Source organism: Carlito syrichta, unplaced genomic scaffold (genome assembly GCF_000164805.1).
Source record: "Carlito syrichta isolate Samal-C Ts95f unplaced genomic scaffold, Tarsius_syrichta-2.0.1 Scaffold312887, whole genome shotgun sequence".
In the NCBI taxonomy this organism is placed as follows: domain Eukaryota; kingdom Metazoa; phylum Chordata; class Mammalia; order Primates; family Tarsiidae; genus Carlito; species Carlito syrichta.
The window spans coordinates 11,073-29,591 of NW_007256983.1; the positions used below are offsets into that span (position 1 = coordinate 11,073).

At 41.6% G+C, this 18,519-nt stretch overlaps 1 pseudogene; it reads left to right on the forward strand.

Annotated features, from left to right (window-relative positions):
- Nucleotides 1–6,936: 6,936 nt before the first annotated feature.
- Nucleotides 6,937–16,019, forward strand: LOC103272596 (annotated as a pseudogene).
- The last annotated feature ends 2,500 nt before the right edge of the window (nucleotides 16,020–18,519 follow it).

Here is an 18,519-nt window from a genome sequence, read left to right on the forward strand (position 1 = left end):
AAGTGACAGATACACACAGATAAAAGAATGAGGGGTATAGGAAATATTTGCTTTGTCCCCTTTTTGTCATACTTTTCATGAAGATATTTCAGACACCTCTTAGCAATTGCTAGGTTGGTATACCCCCAACGCAGACTATGTGGAGACTTTTTTTAGCCTCGAGTGTTACAGAATGTCTTTTACTTTTTTCCACTAACTTTCACCTAACATGTTCGATAAACTCATACCATTCTTTGACATGCTTAAACCTTCTATTTTTGTTCTATGCTTTCTTTAACCAGCCATTCTATTATAGAACAAAATGTACCACACAAGATTCTTTCCTATATAATTATTATCTTTTTTTATCCTTTCTTACTAAAAACGTACCTTACACCAACAACTTTCTTTACATTTTTTTAACCTTAGAGCTCTAACCAAAGCAATAAGTTTATATGCAGCGGAAGGGCTTAGATAGGATCCAATGTGGAACTATTAGGGAAATCCAAAGCTATACAAAAGGCACCAAAAAGTACAGTGGTGTGAGTTTTAATTTTTGTCATAATGTCCCTTTTCAATAATGGAGCTGGACACATTGGCATAACAAGGAAAGAGTGTTGAAATATTTTATTTCCCAGAATACATGGAAGTAATGGCATAGTGAAGGGCCTGGATATAATGCCCTGTACCCCACAACCCAAAGGGTGAAGGAAGGAGTGGACCAGGAATTTAAGTAGAGCTGAGCATGTAACCCCCGTATTAATAACAAATGATATAACCCCTCCAGTTACTGATATTTCCACCCTAGGCTCGGTTGGTTTAATGATTTGCTCCAAAGACATTAGGGCTATCAAGTTAGGGGTGAGTCAACCTGACTGGAGCAAGCCCAAGAGATCTCCTTTTGAGATGCCTGGTGTTCCTTAATTACAGCAAGCCTCTGGGCCATGTGTTCTCCTCCTGGGCGGATGAGGCAATCATGAGCCCAATGTCCATGCTGTTTGCATTCGGGATAGGTTTTTGTTGGTGGGTAGGGCTTGACAGTCTTTGGCCATATGCCCATTTTAACAGCATTGGAAACAAACCTGGGAAGGGGGCTGTGTACCCCTTCTGCTATTGGCCATTTGGGGTGGAAGATTATCAGTGGTGGTTTTTTCTGCTAAAGTGGTAGATAAAAGCTGAAGTGCTTTCTGCTTATGTTGGTGGTCCTGTATTTCTTCCTCCTTTTGGTTGGTAAAGATTTTAAAGGCCATGTCTGATAGCTCTAATTTAGGGGTTTGTGGGCCCTTTTTTAATTTTTGGAGTTTGCACCTAATACCTGGTGGTGACTGGAAGATAAAATACATAGTCAAAAGAGTTTGTCCCTCCACAGAGTTTAAATTAATATTTGTAAACTGCTGCAATGTCTTAGAGAGGTGACTTAGAAACATTGCTGGATTTCCATCATTTCCAAAGAGGTCTTTGAAAAACCTCTTTTATTCTGTCCTAGTTAGCCTGTTTATTAACACCTTTTTGTTGTTAGCTAACAGAATTTATTTACACGATCCCTTTACTTTTGTTTGGGAAGAAGGTTGATATAGTTCCAGTTTAGATATAACTTGAGAGAAATTTATGATAAAAAAATAGCAAAGATTTGTTGCCACTTGTAGGGATGCTACCAGGAGTTTATCACGCAGTGAGGGGAGGGGGGTGAAAAGACACCATGGCCTTTGGCACCGGTCCCTTTTGCAAAGGTAAAAGAGAAAGACTGAAGGTCAGGGTTAGGTGCCACGGCAGTAGACACCAGCCCTTCCTCCTCAGATAAAGGTGGAGGGTGAAAAGGAGGAGAAACTGATGGAGAGTGGAATAGCAAAAGCAGACTATAGGAGGTTTATCTGCTGGGTTGAAGTTAGAAATAGAGGGAAGTGGCAGGATTCGCTGTGTATGATTTAAGACGTTTTTTTATTTGTGAAAAGTCTGAGACAGAGAAGGGGACGTGTAACTGAATGACCAGTGTGGCCTTGGATTGGGTTACCGGAGGGCTATACTAGGGGGTGATTGAAAGGGCAGGGCACAGAGGTTGAATTGCTGGAGAAGTGGGTGGAGCTGAAGAGGAAGGAGGGGGCTCCTCTGCAGGACTGAAATCTGAGACGGGAGAGGAGCAAGCCACCGGGAGGGGCCATATAGTGTTTGTGGTGGGGGGAGGGAGAGAAGCTGTAGAGGGAATGTTTATGGAAGACAGAAAGGGACTGAACGTGGGGAATTTCTACCCACCGTTTTGAACGCTCAGAAATTATATAGGCCACTGATTTTGGTTGTCTAAGGGATATGTTGGCCAGTCTTGTGTGTAGAGGTGAATTAGGCATTTGGGTTTGATGTCAGAGGAGAGTGTATAGAGAGGTTGTTTAAAAGGCATTTAAGAAGGGAATCGACCGGCAAGGATAACAAACCTCCCATATCAGGACAGATAGGCTAAACGGGGTGTCCCCCAAAGAGTTGGCTGTCCGAGAAGTGTGGCTGTGGCAAAGTCTGACATCACAGAGGTTTGGCACAACCAGGGTTCTCCTGGAAAACTGAGGGGGTCAAGTCACCTAGCGCTAGGATTTTCCAAAACAGACAGAGAGCACTTGACCAGGCGGCAGGTAGGGAGTGTAGTTGTAATTCCTGCTGGTCCAACAGGGCTTACTGTGGGGCAATAGACGTGAAACCTCCGAGATTTACTGTTGCCCGACAGATATAGGAGTCTTTCAGAATCCACTGTGGGCCAGCAGACGTGGCCCGGCAGCCGTGGGATTCCTTAGGGAGGGGGGGAAAGAGAGAGAGGGACAGAAAGAGAATTTTACTGAAGCCACTGTGGGTTAGTAGCCGTGGGGCCCCTGGGGCCCGCTGCAAACCGGCAACCGTGGGAGTTTTTAAAGTTTGAGAGAGATAAAGGAGAAGAGGAAGACTTTAGGGTCCACTGTGGTCATGAAAGCCAAGGCGAGGTATGTTCCCCCTCACCTGGGGGCCGAAGGGGGCGGTTCCTGAAGTCCGTTCCCTTCGGAGTTTCCCAGCAAGTTTTTCGCTCCTTTGTTTGGGGGAGGGGATTTACCTATCCAATGGTTGCTGATGGATGCATTTTATGCATTCAAAACACTGGGGGTCCAGGAGGGCCGGAGTGGCCACAGGTGCCAGGTCAGGGCTCTCGCCTATGGGAATACACCCACACAGAGGTGAGGGAGCACCCATCCGAGTCATGGCACCAATGAAAGAAGTTCGGCACCAGTAACGACTCCACACCCGGTCAGAACTAAGAGATTTATTAAAGGGGCAGTTACACGAAGGGACTGTAACCGAGGAAGAGCAAAAGAGAGAAAGAGAAAGAGAGACCAAGAGAGAGAAAGAGAAAGTAAGAGAGTGGTGGGGAGAGAGAGAGAATAAGAGAGACCAAGAGAGAGAGAGAGAAAGAGAAAGAGGGAAGGAGAGAGAGAGTGAGAGAGCTAGCAAGAGAGTGGTGGGGACAGAGAGAGAAAAAGAGAGAGGGGGAGAGAGGGCGAGAGAGAGTGAAAGACAGAGAGTAAGAGAGAAGGAGAGAGAGCTATGCAGGGAGAGGGGTATATTTATGGACCTTGCAGGGGCTGGCCAGTGCCCTGTTTGGGTCTTATTGGAGGAGACTATGAGGTAGTATTTCTATAGGGAGAGGTTGTTTGAGCACAGGTTTAAGTTTTGCGCGGGCGGGAAAAGCCGCTTAGGGCCTTTGTTGTTTTGGGGAGGCAGCGCCATCTTGGGAATGCCCTTCTGACTGTTCTCTGTGCCTTTCAGGTAATATTCAAGGAGAGTAATCTTGGTCAAGGACTCCCATGCACAATAAAAATTGGGTTTCAGGAAGTAAGGGATGAATGAAATGTAAATGAAAGAAACGACCCCAGAAAAGATAAGATAAAAACCACATACAGACCAGGCTCAGTGTCTCAGTCTATAATCTCAGCACTTTGGGAGGCAAGTGGATTGCCTGAGCACACAGCGAGACCTCGTGGCTACAATGAAAACAAAAATCAAACAACAAAAAACCCACAAACACACTTTTAGTATAAGTTACCCATTTCAGATCCCCTCTCTTTTTCTGGAGAACTTTGTTGCTTAAACTCCTTTTACTCATCCTTTTGGGGTATGCATGTCTTAATCTTCTTGGTTGTGGGACAAGAAACTGAGGTTACTGGTTTAAGCTGACAGTGGAGTTCAAAACTCCTGCAACCCATGCACACTTTTTTTCTCCCCTTCATTTTTCTTTTCCTCCTTTTGGAAGCCAGACTATATGACTGGGACATTAACAAGCAACTGCATGTACAGGAAATATAAGAAAGAGACTTTGGCCAGGCTAGGTGGCTCAGCCTGTAATCTCAGCACTTTGGGAGGCTGAGGCGAGTGAATTGCCTGAACCTGTGGGTTCAAGACTAGCCCGGACAACTTGGCAAGACCTCATCTCTACAATAAATCAAAAATTAGCCCAAGCATGGTAATGCACTCTGGCTACTTGGAAAGCTGATGCAGAAGGATTGCCAGAGCCCAGCGTGTTGATGCTAGGGTGGCTGTGAGTGTTTCACTGCACTCCAGCCTGGGCAATGGAGTGAGACTCCAACTCAAAAAAAAAAAAATGAGACTTCATATGTCCAAGGAAAGATTCAGAAAATGTTTTAGAAGACCTTGATTTACACCTTAGGCTGATCCTTGGCACAGAGAGTGCATATAGCAATAAATAGGAGAAAGAGAAATCAAAGGGCATACAATAAAAAATATATATAGCCTACTCAATGGAAAAAATAAAAAGAAACTTCCCATGACAAAAAAGTGATTGGTAATCTACTAGAGAAAGATTTAAAAACAATTGTCTTAAAGATGCTCAAAGAGCTCATGGAAAATGATGACAACATCAAGAAAATGATGCATGAATGAAACAGAAATATCAATAAAGAGAAACCAAATAAACGTTATGGAGCTAACCAAAATGAAAAATTCAATAAAGGAATCAAAGATAGAAATGAACAGGCAAAAGAATCAGCAAAGTTGAAGATGGGACAATGGAAATTTTCAAGTCTGAAGAACAAACAAATAAATAAATAATAGGTGGAGGAAAATTGAACTGTGGGACACCCTCAAGTGACCCGACATATACACTGTGGGCATCTCAGAAGAAGAGGAGACATAGTATTTGAAGAAGCAATATCAAAAACTTTCCCAATGTTATGAAAGACATGAATATAAACATCCAAAACACATACTGAATTCAATGCAAGATGAATTCAAGCTCACACAAAGGCAAACTTTAATCAAACTTTCAAAATCAAAAAGAGAACCCTGAAAATAGCAAGAGATAAGTGACTCATCACAAATAAGAGATCCCAATATGATTATCAACAGATTTATCAGAAACTTTGGAAGCCAGAAGGCAGTGATCCAGTATATTCAAAGTGCTAAAAGAAAAAAAATGGTCCAAAATCCTGAGTCTAATCAGGCACGGTGACTCATGAATGTAATCTCAACATTATAGGAGGCCAAGGCAGGAGGATTGCTTGAGTCCCAGAGTTCAAGACCAGCCTACACAACATAGCAAGACCTCACCTCTACAAAAAAAAAAAAATAACTGGGTGTGGTGGCACATTTCTGTAGTGCCAGCTCCTCAGGAGGTCTGAGCCTGAGCCCAGGAAGCCAAGGCCGCAGTGAGCCATGATTGTGCTGCTGCATTGCAGTCTGGGCAACAATAACAACAACAGCATCAAAAATTCTGTGTTTGGCAAAACTTTCTTTCAAATAGAGGGAGAAATTAAAATGTTCCCAGATAAACAAAAAAACAAGGAAATTCATTACCACTAGACCTGCTTTGCAAGAAATGCTGAGTGGAGTTATGCAAAGTGAAGCAAAAGGATACTAGACAGTAACCTGAAAAAGTAAAGATCTCAATAAAGGTATTTATAAAAGCTAGTATTATTGTAACTATGGACTGTTACTCTGCTTTTGTTTTTTTTTCTTCTGTCTTTCTCTTCTTTCCCTTCCTTCCTTTCTTTTCTTTATTTTTTGAGTAAGAGTCTCACTCTGTCACCCACGCTAGAGTGCAGTGGTATGCTTACGGCCACCACAGCCTTGACCTGCTGGGCTCCGGTGATCTTTCTGCCTCAGCCTTCCAACTATCTGAAACTACAGATGCATGCCACCACACTTATCTAATTTTTTAATTTATTGTAGAGACGAGGTCTTGCCAAGTCACCCTGGCTGATCTCCAACCCGTGGGCTCAGGCAATCCTCTTGCCTTTGCCTCCCAATGTGCTGGGATTATAGGCATGAGCCACCACGCCTGGCCTGATTTTGTTTTCTACATGATTTATGAAACTAAATACGTTTAAAAACAACAAGTATGGACTGGGCTCTGGTTTTTTTTTTGAGACCAGCCTGGGCAATTTGGAGCAACCTCGTCTCTACAATAAACCAAAAATTAGCCAGGTGTGATAGCGCGTACCTGTAGTTTCTGCTACTTGGAAGGCTGAGGCGGAAGGATCGCCTAAGTCCAGCAGGCAGAGGCTGCGGTGGCCATGAGCATGCAGTTGCACTCCAGCCTGGGCGACAAGAGTGAGACTCCAACTCAAAAAACAAACAAACAAAACAAAACAGAACCAAAAAACCCCCAAGTGGTCTGAAAGCTATTATTGTTATAACTATGGTTTGTAACATGATGTTTCTACATAGTTTAAAGGCTGATGTATCTAAAAATAATAGTTTATGATTTGGGGAACATGTTTATAAATATGTTTATAAATATAATATAAATTAACATATTTATAGAGATGTATCTAGGTGACAACAGTTAAAAAGGATAAAGAGGGATCTGTAATGGAGCAGAGATTTGTATGTCATTGAAATTAAGGTGGTATAAGTTCAAATTAGAGGATTATAATGTTATGGCAGTAAATGTAACTCCCATAGTAATCACAAAGAAAACAGCTATAGAATATGCACAAAGGGATTTTGAGGTGGTCTGGGAGAGGCCTGGAGGAGCCAGTGGTGGCCAGAGGAGCGAGGGACCGAATCCGGAGCCATGCCATACTGAGGGAGGGCCGAAAAGCCACCTCCACCGCCCCCAATGCCGGGTAGGGTGGGAGGGTCGGGAGCCACTGCAGCCGCCACCACCTCCAGGGTGGGCGTCTCTCGTCGTGACGCCCGACTGCCCAGGACGAGGGTTTCATCACCTTAAATGGTTTTGAACCAATGAGGCTGTATTCCCTTAAAAAGACAGACAGCCCATTGTATGAACTATAGAGTCCATGGACAGATTTATATTGGGCTCATAGTGGCATAATGCACGCAGACACCTGCGAGTTCCCCTATGTTCTTAGAGGACTGCTTTGACTTTTGAATCCAAGAGTTGCAAAGTTCCATAAAGAATTACCCTTGTGCATAAACACAAAGTCAAGAGAGAGAGAGCGATTGGGCAGAATTTGTGACAGTATCCGCCCCCAGATCGTGGATGGCTCCCTGCATCCCCACCCCCTGGTGACACTGCTGGACGGCTGCGACTGCACCATGGAGACACCGATCCTGAAGGACCTGGTCACCGTGGCATTCAGTGGTGCTCAGTCCACTCAGGAGATCCATGAGAAGGTTTTAAATGAAGCCATGAGTGCCATGATGTACCACACCCTCACCCTCACCAGGGAGGACCTGGAGAGGTTCAAGGGCCTGAGAGTGATTGTGTGAATAGGCAACAGCTATGACAACGTGGGCATCAAGGTTGCTGGCAAGGTTGGGATCACTGTGTGCAACAACTCATCAGCAGCTATGGAGGAGACATCTGACCCCACCATCTGCCACATCCTCAACCTGTACTGGGGGAACACATGACCATACCAGGTGCTGCAGGAAGGCATGCAGGTACAGAGTGTAGAGCAGATCTGCGAGGTCACCTGGGAGGGGCCCATATCTGTGGGGAGATGCTGGGCCTCCTTGGCTTTGATTGCACGGGGCAGACAATTGCTGTTGGATCAAAGGTCTTTGGATTCAGCATCATATTTTATGATCCCTACTTGCAGGATGGGACAGAGCGAACCCTGTGTAGAGTGTCTACACTCTGCAGGACTTGCTGTATCAGAGTGAATACATCTCCCTTTATTGCACTCTCAATGAACATAACCACCATCTCATCAATGACTTTACCATAAAGCAGAGGAGGTAAGGGACATTCTTGGTGAATGCAGCCCATGGTGGCCTGGTGGACAAGAAAGCCTAGCTCAGGCCCTCAAAGAGGGCAGGATACAGGAGCAGCCCTTGATGTGCACAAATCAGAGCCCTTCAGCTTTGCTCAAGGTTCATTGAATGATGCACCAAATCTCATCTACATGTCCCACACAGCCTGGTATAGTGAGCAAGCTTCACTAGAGATGAGGTAAGCTGCCACCACCAAGATCCGCCAATCACAGGTCACATCCCAGAAAGCTTAAGAGACTATATGGGAGGCAAGATGTCAATGGAACAGGTTGGAGTGTAAGAGTCTCCACAAAATAAGGACTGCCTGTGTAAGTGGGTGTGTGCTGGTGGGTGACTGAAAGTCTGATTGAGGGGAGACTCGGGTCTGTCTGAGGGGAGACCTGGGGCTCTCCTCTGGAGGTGACTGCAACCTACCACCACCCTGAGGTTGGAGCCCCCAGCACACAGGATTGTCTGCTGTTCTCAGGGCTCTCTTGAGAGGAGGCAGAAGAGAACAGCTGTTCCCCACCACACGCCGCTTGGCCCACATCATCAACTGTGGCAGCAGACAAGGCATGAACAGCAGGAACCATGGAGAAGGCAGGGTGTGGAAATCTGGAATGGAGTCTTGCCACTGCTGGTGAGGAGATGCTGGCTGGCACCACCTTCTCTGTCCCTGCATTGCTCCACCCAACTCTGTCCCTCCCTCTGATGTGTATTGTCCCACCCAGCTCTGTCCAGCCTCCAACCTCCAACCTCCAACTCCAACCCGGGACTCAGAGGCTATCTCCCTCATCGGACTCGGAGAGACAAATGCCTCTCCCCCATGATGGAACAGGCACAGAAATGTCAGATCTAAGTGGGAGATTGGACAGCAGCAGCAGCAGAGGAGTTGGGTGAGTCCAGATCTGATCCATCCTCCTCCCACTGTAGTCCATGGGGCATCTGACCCATGCTGAGAGCAACCCTATCAACCTGTGCTGAGAGCAGAAGGGATGGGCTGGAGACCAGAGCCTCTTCCTAATGTGGCAGTGGCAGCCAAAAGGAACCTGGAGTTACAGAAATGGCCACAGAGTGAGTTTTGGTTTTTTTCTTTTGTTTGTTTTTTGTTGTAGTTTCTGTTTTTTTCTTCTTTCTTTCTATTTTTGTTTACATTTTGTACTTGCTTTGTTTCTGTTATTTTAATTTTTTTAGACTTTCTGTTTGTGAATGGGTATTTTTGAGGGCGAGTACATCAACAGGAGGTGTTTTTGTTTGTTTGTTTGTATGATTGTATTTTTTTGTTTGTTGGTACACCTATCTGTTTTCCCTCTTCTTTTTCACTCTCTCCACCTTCCTTTTGTCTTCCTCCTTCCTTTGGTAATTCATTTCCTTTTTCTTATCTCATTTTGCTTTCAGGGGGCAAACATACATCCCCACTGCAAAGACAGATAGTAAGTTGGTGGGAAGTGGATTCCAGGGCCCACACACCTGCCAGCAGACACTGGAATCTGCAGGTAGCTTCTGAATCACAGCTCTTTCCTTTATTAAATCTCAAAACTGCAAAATGCACACCCTCCACCCCGAGTCCAGCTTCAAAATTGAACAAAGCCAGAGGATCTACATAAGGAAGAATAAGAGATTGAGCAACCAGAAGTAAAAACCATTCCCACATCACTGAACAATAGAATTAAAGAGGTTAAAAAAAAGTGGGAGGAAAACCTATACAAATGAAGAAAAACCAAAGGAAGAATATGGGTCTCATACAGACCCCTGGGAAGACAACAACTGAGAATACAGACTTCAGAACTCAAACAATGAAGAGCCCCCAGAATGACTGGGCAAGATATTAATAGAAAGGATAAACAGAAACAAGGAGCGACAAGAGGAAAGAATGAAGGAGTTGATAACTGAGGTAACAGCAATAAAGAATAAAATGAATGAAATAAGTAATAAATAGATAAGCTTGGAAAGCAGAGTTAAGCAAGCAGAATAAAGAATCTCAGAGCTTGAGGACCAAAATATGGAACTAACTCAAACTGTTAAAAAAAAATTGGAAAAAAGCTTAGAAAGACAGAATGAAGACTCCAGGAGATAAGCAATTATATCAAGAGGCCGAATCTAAGATTAAATGGAATGACTGAGGCAGAGAAAGAGACAGAGACCACCCTAGAATAAACATTACATGAAATGGTTCAAGAAAACTTCCCTTATCTCATCAGAGACATGACCATTTAAACACAAGAAATTCAAAGAACCCCTGGAAGAAAACAAAAGAGAAGACCAACCCTTAGACACATAGTAATTCGCTTACACAAAGTAGGTATAAAAGAAAAAAAAAATCCTAAAGGCAACAAGAGAGAAAGGCCAGACTACCTATGAGGGAAGACCAAAGAATAGCATTAGACTTATCTACAGAATCATTTCAGGCTAGGAGACACTGGAGTCCAATCTTCAAAGTTCTCAAAGATAAACAATTTCAACCATGAATTACCTACCCAGCTAAGCTAAGTTTCATCAGCGATGGAGATTTAAATTCCTTACCAGACATTCAATCCCTAAGAGTTTACAATGCCTCCAGGCCAGCTCTACAAGAAACATTTAAGAAAGTATTAGCAGCCGGGCTCGGTGGCTCAGCCTGTAATCCCAGCGCTTGGGGAGGCTGAGGTGAGTGGATTACTTGAGCCCGCGGGTTTGAGACCCACCTGGGCAGGTGAGACCTCATCTCTACAATAAATCAAAAAAATTACCCAGGCATGGTAGCGTGCGCCTGTAGTTCCAGCTACTGGAAGGCTGAGGTGGAAGGATCACCGGAGCCCAGCAGGTCGAGGCTGCGGTGGCTGGGAGCAGCCACTGCACTCCAGTCTGGGCGACTGAGTGAGACTCCAACTCAAAAAAAAAGAAAGTATTAGCTGGGCATGGTGGCTCAGCCTGTAATCCCAGAACTTTGGTAGCCCAGACAAGAGGATTGCATGGGCCTGGGGGTTTGAGACCTCGTCTCTACAATAAATCACAAAAAACTAGCCAGGTGTGGTGGCGTGCATCTGTAGTTCCAGCTACTTGGAAGACTGAGGCAGAAGGATCACCTAAGCCCAGCAGGTTGAGGCTGCGGTGGCCATGAGCGTGCTACTGCACTCCAGTCTGGGCACCAAAGAGTGAGATTCCAACTCAAAAAAAAAAAGGAAGTATTAACCACAGAAGAAAGAAAAAAAGAATGACCACATCCTTCCCAAGAATGCAGGAAAAAGATTGAAAACACACATAAATCAACCCAAAAATTAAAAGAAAGACAACAAACAGCAGCAACAATAGCAAACTCTATAAAAACCACATGACAGGGATACACTGTCACATCTCAATAATTATTCTGAATGTGAATGGACTAAATGCACCCCTAAAAAGACATATAATGACAAATTGGATAAAATATCATGATGCAACATTATGTTGTCTCCAAGAGACTCATCTCACCAGAAAGGACACTCACAGACTCAAAGTAAGAGGACGGAAAACAAATTTTCAGGTGAACATAACACAAAAGAAAGCAGGAGTTGTGTTCTTAATATCAGACAAAATCCCCTTTAGGCTATCAAAAATGTTAAAAGATACAGAAGGTCACTATATAATGATAAAAAGTTCAATTCATCAACAAGAAATATCCATCCTAAATATATATGCACCCAACATAGGAACACCAACTTTCATAAAGCAGCTTCTAGGTGAACTTTAAAAAGATATTGACTCTAACACTATCATAACCAGGGACTTAAATATTCCACTAACAATCCTAGACAGATCATCAAGACAAAAAATCAAGGAGATCCGGAACCTCAACATGATTCTTGACCAAATGGACTTAATTGATACCTACAGAACACTCCACCCAACAACCGTGGAATATATATTCTACTCATCACCACATGGAACTTACTCTAAGATTTGACCATATCCTCTGTCATAAATCAAGCATAAATAAATTTTATAAGATTGAAATACTGCCATACACCTTCTCAGACCACAGTGGAGTAAAAATAAATATCAACACCAACAAAGTTCCCCCCAAACCCACAAAGCCACAGACACTAAACAGCATGATGCTAAAAAAAAAACTCCTGGGTCAACATGGAAATCAAAACAGAAATTAAATTTTCCTGGAGACAAATGAAAATGAAGAAACATCTTACTAAAATCTCTGGGATGCCATGAAAACAGTACTAAGAGGGGAATTCATATCTCTATGAACACACATGAAGAAAATGGAAAGATCACAAGTTAATGGCCTAATAAATCACCTAAGAAAACTGGAAAAGCAAGACCACCAAAACCCTACCTTGAGTAGAAGAATCCAAGTCACCAACATAAAAGTCCAAATTCAGGACGTAGAAGACAAAAATATAATACAAAACAAATCAATGAAACAAAAAGCTGGTTCTTTGAAAGGATAAACAAGATGAATGGACCCCTAGCTAGAGTGACCAAGAAAAAGAGAAAAAGTTCAAATAAACACAATCAGAAATGCAAAAGATCAAGTCACAACTGATCCCAAAGAAATACAAAAGATTATAGACATTACTAAGTACACTTGTATGAAAACAGACTTGAAAACCTAAATAAGGTGGAGGACTCTCTGACATCACAGAACTTCTCCAGGTTGAAACAAGAAGAAATTGAGACCCTAAATAGACCAATATCAACCCAGGAAGTCGACTATGTCATTAAAAAAAAAAAAATTACCTACAAGCCGGGCTCGGTGGCTCAGCCTGTAATCCCGTGCCTTTGGGAGGCTGAGGTGAGTGGATTGCCTGAGCCCGCAGGTTCAAGACCCGCCTGGGCAGTGAGACCTTATCTCTACAATAAATCAAAAAATCAACTGGGCGTGGTAGCGTATGCTGTAATTCCAGCTACTCGGAAGGCTGAGGCGGAAGGATCGCCGGAGCCCAGCAGGTTGAGGCTGCGGTGGCCGGGAGCGGCCACTGCACTCCAGTCTGGGCGACAGAGTGAGACTCCAACTCAAAAAAAAAAAGAAAATTACCTACAAAAAAAAAAGCCCTGGACCAGATGGCTTTCCAGCAGAATTCTATAAAACATACAAGAAGGAGCTGATACCAATCCTCTTGAAAGTATTCCAGGCAATCGAGAAGGATGAAACTCTCCCCAAATCATTTTATGAAGCTAACATCACAGTAATAACCAACCTAGGTAAAGATCCAACAAAGAAAGAACTATAGGCTAATATCCTTGATGAACATAGATGCTAAAATTCTCACCAAGATTCTAGCAAACTGGATTCAACAACATATCTCAAAAATCATCCACCATGACCAAGCAGGCTTCATCTCCAGGATGTAGGGCTGGTTCAACATCTGCAAGACCAGCAACATAATTAAATACATCAACAGATGTAAAAACAAAAACCACATGATTATATCATTAGATGCGGGAAAAGCTTTCAATAAAATACAGCACCCCTTCTTGATAAAAACCCTTGAACATCTAGGCATAGATGGAACATACTTCAAAATAGTAAGAGCCTTATCTGAGAAACCCACAGCCAGTATACTGTTAAACAGACAGAAATTGAAACCATTTCCCCCGAAAACTGGAACAAGACAAGGGTTCCCACTCTCACCCCTGCTGTTCAACATTGGAAGTCTTAGCTAGAGCAATCAGTCAAGAGAAGGAAATCTGGGGTATCCAAATAGGAAAAGAGGAAGTCAAGTTATCCCTCTTTGCAGATGACATGATGCTATACCTTGAAAACCCAAGAGAATTTGTCAAAAATCTCCTTGCACTGATAAAGGACTTTGGCAAAGTCTCAGAGTATAAAATAAATGTGCAAAAGACAGTCTCATTCCTAAACATCAACAATAAACAAACAGAAACCCAAATAAAAAACACAATCCCATTCACAATAACCACAAAAAATGAAATACCTTGGTGTCTTCCTAGCCAGAGAAGTGAAAGAAGTTTACAACAAAAACTACAAAACACTGCTCAAAGAAGTCAAAGCTGACATATGCAAATGAAAAAATATTCCATGCTCATGTATTGGAAGAATCAACATGTCCATCCTACCCAAGGCAATCTACAGATTTAACGCAATACCCATTAAATTACCAGCAGCATTCTTCTCAGACCTGAAAATGACAATACAGCAATTCATATGGAAACATAAGTGACCATGAACAGCCAAAACAACCCTTAGCAAACAAACAAACAGACAAACAAAAAACAAAGTGAGAGGTATCACACTCCCGGACTTTAAACTTTATTATAAAGCTACAATAATCAAACAGCCTGGTATTGGTACAAGGACAGGAATATAGACCAATGAAACAGGATAGAGATTCCAGAAGAAAAACCTCAATTTCTCAACCAACTCATCTTTGACAAAGCCTCCACCATCAACCACCATCAATAGGGGCACCTATTCAGTAAATGGTGCTAGGAAAACTGGTTGACCACAAGCAGAAGATTAAAATGAGACCCCTACCTATCACCATACACAAAAATCAACTCTAAATGGATCAAAGACCTAAGTATAAAACCTCAAATTATAAGAACCTTAGAAAATGCAGGAGACATCCTTATGGAAATTCGAACTGACAACCAGTTCCTGGTGAAAGAGGAACCATAAGAGATAAGATAGACAACTGGGACCTCATCAAACTGACTAGCTTCTGCAAAGCAAAAGAAACCATCAAGAGAGCACGGAAATAGCCCACAGACTGGGGGAAAAAAGTATTTGCACACTGTATGTCTGACAAAGGCCTAACATCTAGGATCTACAAGGAACTCAAACGAGCCGAAAAGAAAAAATCAAATAGCCCCATTATGAAGTGGGCAAAAGATATGAATAGACACTTCTCAAAAGAAGACGTAGGAGCAGCCAAAAGACAGAAAAAATTCTCAGTCTCACTAGTCATCAAAGAGATGCAAATTAAAACCACACTGAGATACCATCTAACTCCAGTCAGGATGATCATCATCAATAACTCAGAGAAAACCAAACAAAAAAAAACAGATGCTGGAGAGAATGTAGTGAAAAGGGAATATTTCTACACTGTTGGTGGGAGTGTAAACCGTACAGCCTCTGTGGAAAACTGTGTGGTGATTCCTAAAATATCTAAAAATTGAACTCCCATATGATCCTGCAATCCCCCTACTGGGACTAGACCCAGAGAAACTCAAATCACTCTATGAAAAAGTTGCCTGGACACGCATGTTTATTATAGCATTATTCACACTAGCAAAACATGGAACCAACCATGCTGCCCATCAAAAAAGGACTGGATTAAAAAAATATGGTAAATATATACAACGGACTATTATGTAGCCATAAAGAACACAATTATGGACTTCACAGCAATTTGGATGGATTTAGAGGCTATAATAATGAGTGATCTATCACAGAAATAAAGAACTGAGTACCACATGTTCTCACTCATAAGTGGACCTTGAACAATTATCAGAATACTATAAGAAAGGAATTGGCAGTTGTGGGAAACTGACAGGGGAGGTGGGCACACCTCGTTAACAAGGGTACCTGCATAATGATCATTTGTATATATAACCCTGAATTGTACCCCACATCTTTAAAATTAAAAACTGTGTGAACAAGGAATTCTTTGTCACTCCAGCTTCCTGGTCAGTAATAGACCATCAGGCAATTCCTCCTGAGCTCAGTGGTGCCACATATAGATATCCACAAGGCATTGTGGACATGGCTGTGGGAGGGCTTCCTGCAACCATGAAAGGGATCATCCCTGGAGGCATCCCAGTGATTCCCTACAGTGGCACACCCTTCCCAAGCTCTCTCTCCCAAACAGCCCACAACACACAAGGACAGTCGAGAGCACTACAATGAGCAATAGCAGAGAATGCCAGAAGGTAATTGTTCAGATAAATTGGGACCAAGAGACAGTGAAAAATAGACGTGCTAAGAGAAAAAGAATTTGAAAATCTTTTTATCTGGTTCTGGATGTCTGTATCATTGATGTTGCAGTGTTAAAACTGTAAGAGCTAGAAAACTGAACATGTCATCTGCTTACAGAAGTGCTGAAAGACTAAGATGTGATTATTATTATTATTATTTTCTTTTTTTGAGTTGGAGTCTCACTCTGTCGGCCCAGACTGGAGTGCAGTGGCCGCTCCCGGCCACCGCAGCCTCGACCTGCTGGGCTCCGGTGACCCTTCTGCCTCAGCCTTCCAAGTAGTTGGAATTACAGGCATGCTCTACCACGCCCAGCTGATTTTTTGATTTATTGTAGAGATGAGGTCTCGCCTGCCCAGGCGGGTCTCGAACCCGTGGGCTCAGGCAATCCACTCACCTCAGCCTCCCAAAGGCACGGGATTACAGGCTGAGCCACTGAGCCCGGCAAGATGTGATTATTAATGACCAACTTCTGTTATTATATGTTAAGTTTTTCATCTGTGCATCAAATCACAAAGAATAAATAGAGTTTTTCTCTTTATCAGTCCCTTGGGCATGACAGGTCCTGATTACCCTGCTCTAGAATGTTGCATCAAGAGTTCCAAACATCAAAATTAAAAATATTAAGAGAAAATCCTCATCCTATGACTCTAAGTCCCTTCAGTCTCTAGGGGCTGTTTACCTCTTTTTTGCTAATAGGAATATTATATTACTACAAAATAGGGAAAATACTGTTTGACAGTATTTTAGACATCTGCATACATAGGATTGAAGACAGTGCAGGTTCCTGTTCAGAGAAGTGTCTCTCATGTCTGAACTGCATACTAAGAAAGCCTTTCTGTTTAAAAAGATGGCCTATTTTGAGCCTTTGTATAGGTACATTCCTGTTTTTGTGACAAAAGAAAAACTTTAAAACTGTCCCAAACAGAAAAATAATGGCTATTAGAAGTTTGTTTTGTTTTCATGTGAGTTACTGTTGCTGTATTTGTTTATTGTAAAGGTGGATGGATATTTAGCATTCAGGGCAGTTTTTAATAAAAAGTAATTAAAATTTCAAAAAAAGAATACACTCAAAAGGAAATGAAAGAAAAAGAGAAATTAAAACATCTTGTTACAAAATATCAACTAAACACAAAACAGTTATGCAGGAAGTGAGGAACAAACAAGCTATAGCAATATAGAAAATAGTAATATGACAGTAAGTTATTTCTTATCAGTAACTATTTTAAATGTAAATGACTTAAACTCTTCAATCAAAAGACAGAGAACTATCTGAAAAGAAAATTATGAAAAAAATTCTTACAATTTTTGAACATAGCATCAAAAAGAATAAAATATCTAGGAATTAAGTTAGTCAAGGAAATGAAAGAATTATACAATGAAAACTATAAAACATTGCTGAAAGAAATTTTTAAAAACATAAATAAGTGGATACACATCCCATATGCGTGGATTGGAAGACCTAATATTGTTTAAAAGTTTGGGTAATGAATGAATATTTCATTACCTAAAGTGATCTACAGATCAATGATTATAACACTAAATAAAAAAGAGGAGAAAAAAATGGACATATACTGGAAAAAGTTTCTAGAGATGTAATAGGAGGTATATTGAGATAAATTAAGCTGCACGTAGTAATCGCTAGTATAGCCATTAGAAAATAAAAATAGTTTTAAAAAAGGAATGAAAATGGTACAGGTACATTATTTAACACAAAAGAAGTAGCAAAATAGGAACAAAAGAACAAGACAAACATGAAAAATACAGGAATCAATTATATTGTTACTACATTAAATGTGAGTGTACTAATAAACACTCCAGTCAAGATGTAGAATTTGTAAAACGGACAAAAGACAAAATCTAAACATAAGCTGCCATAGGAGACACACTTTAGATTTTAAAAATGCAGTTAAGGAAAAAGGTAGGGAAATACATAGAAACAGCAGCCATAAGAGAGCTAAAATGGCTATTCTATTAGATAATAAATAGACTTTATGGCAAGAAGCATTATTAGAGACGGATAAATTTAATAAAGATTAAAAGGTTAATTAATCAGGGAAATAAAATAATTACAAATGAATCTGCACCTGACAACAGACTCAAAATATATAAAGCAAATATAGACAAAATTGAAAGGAAAAATATAAAATTCAACAATAGGAGATTTCAATTCTCCACTCTCAATAATTAATATAAGTAGACATAGTTTAGCATGGATAGAAAAGACTCGAAGAATAATACTATCAACCAACTTTACCTAAATGGCATTTTTATAACATTGCACCCAACAGCAGCAGAATACACATTCTTTACAAGCACACATGGAACATTGTCCAGGCCACACACTAGGCCATAAAACAAGTCTCAACAAATTACAAAAGGATGAAATCATTCAAACTATGTTCTCCAACTAAAATTACTTGGAAATTAACATATATCTG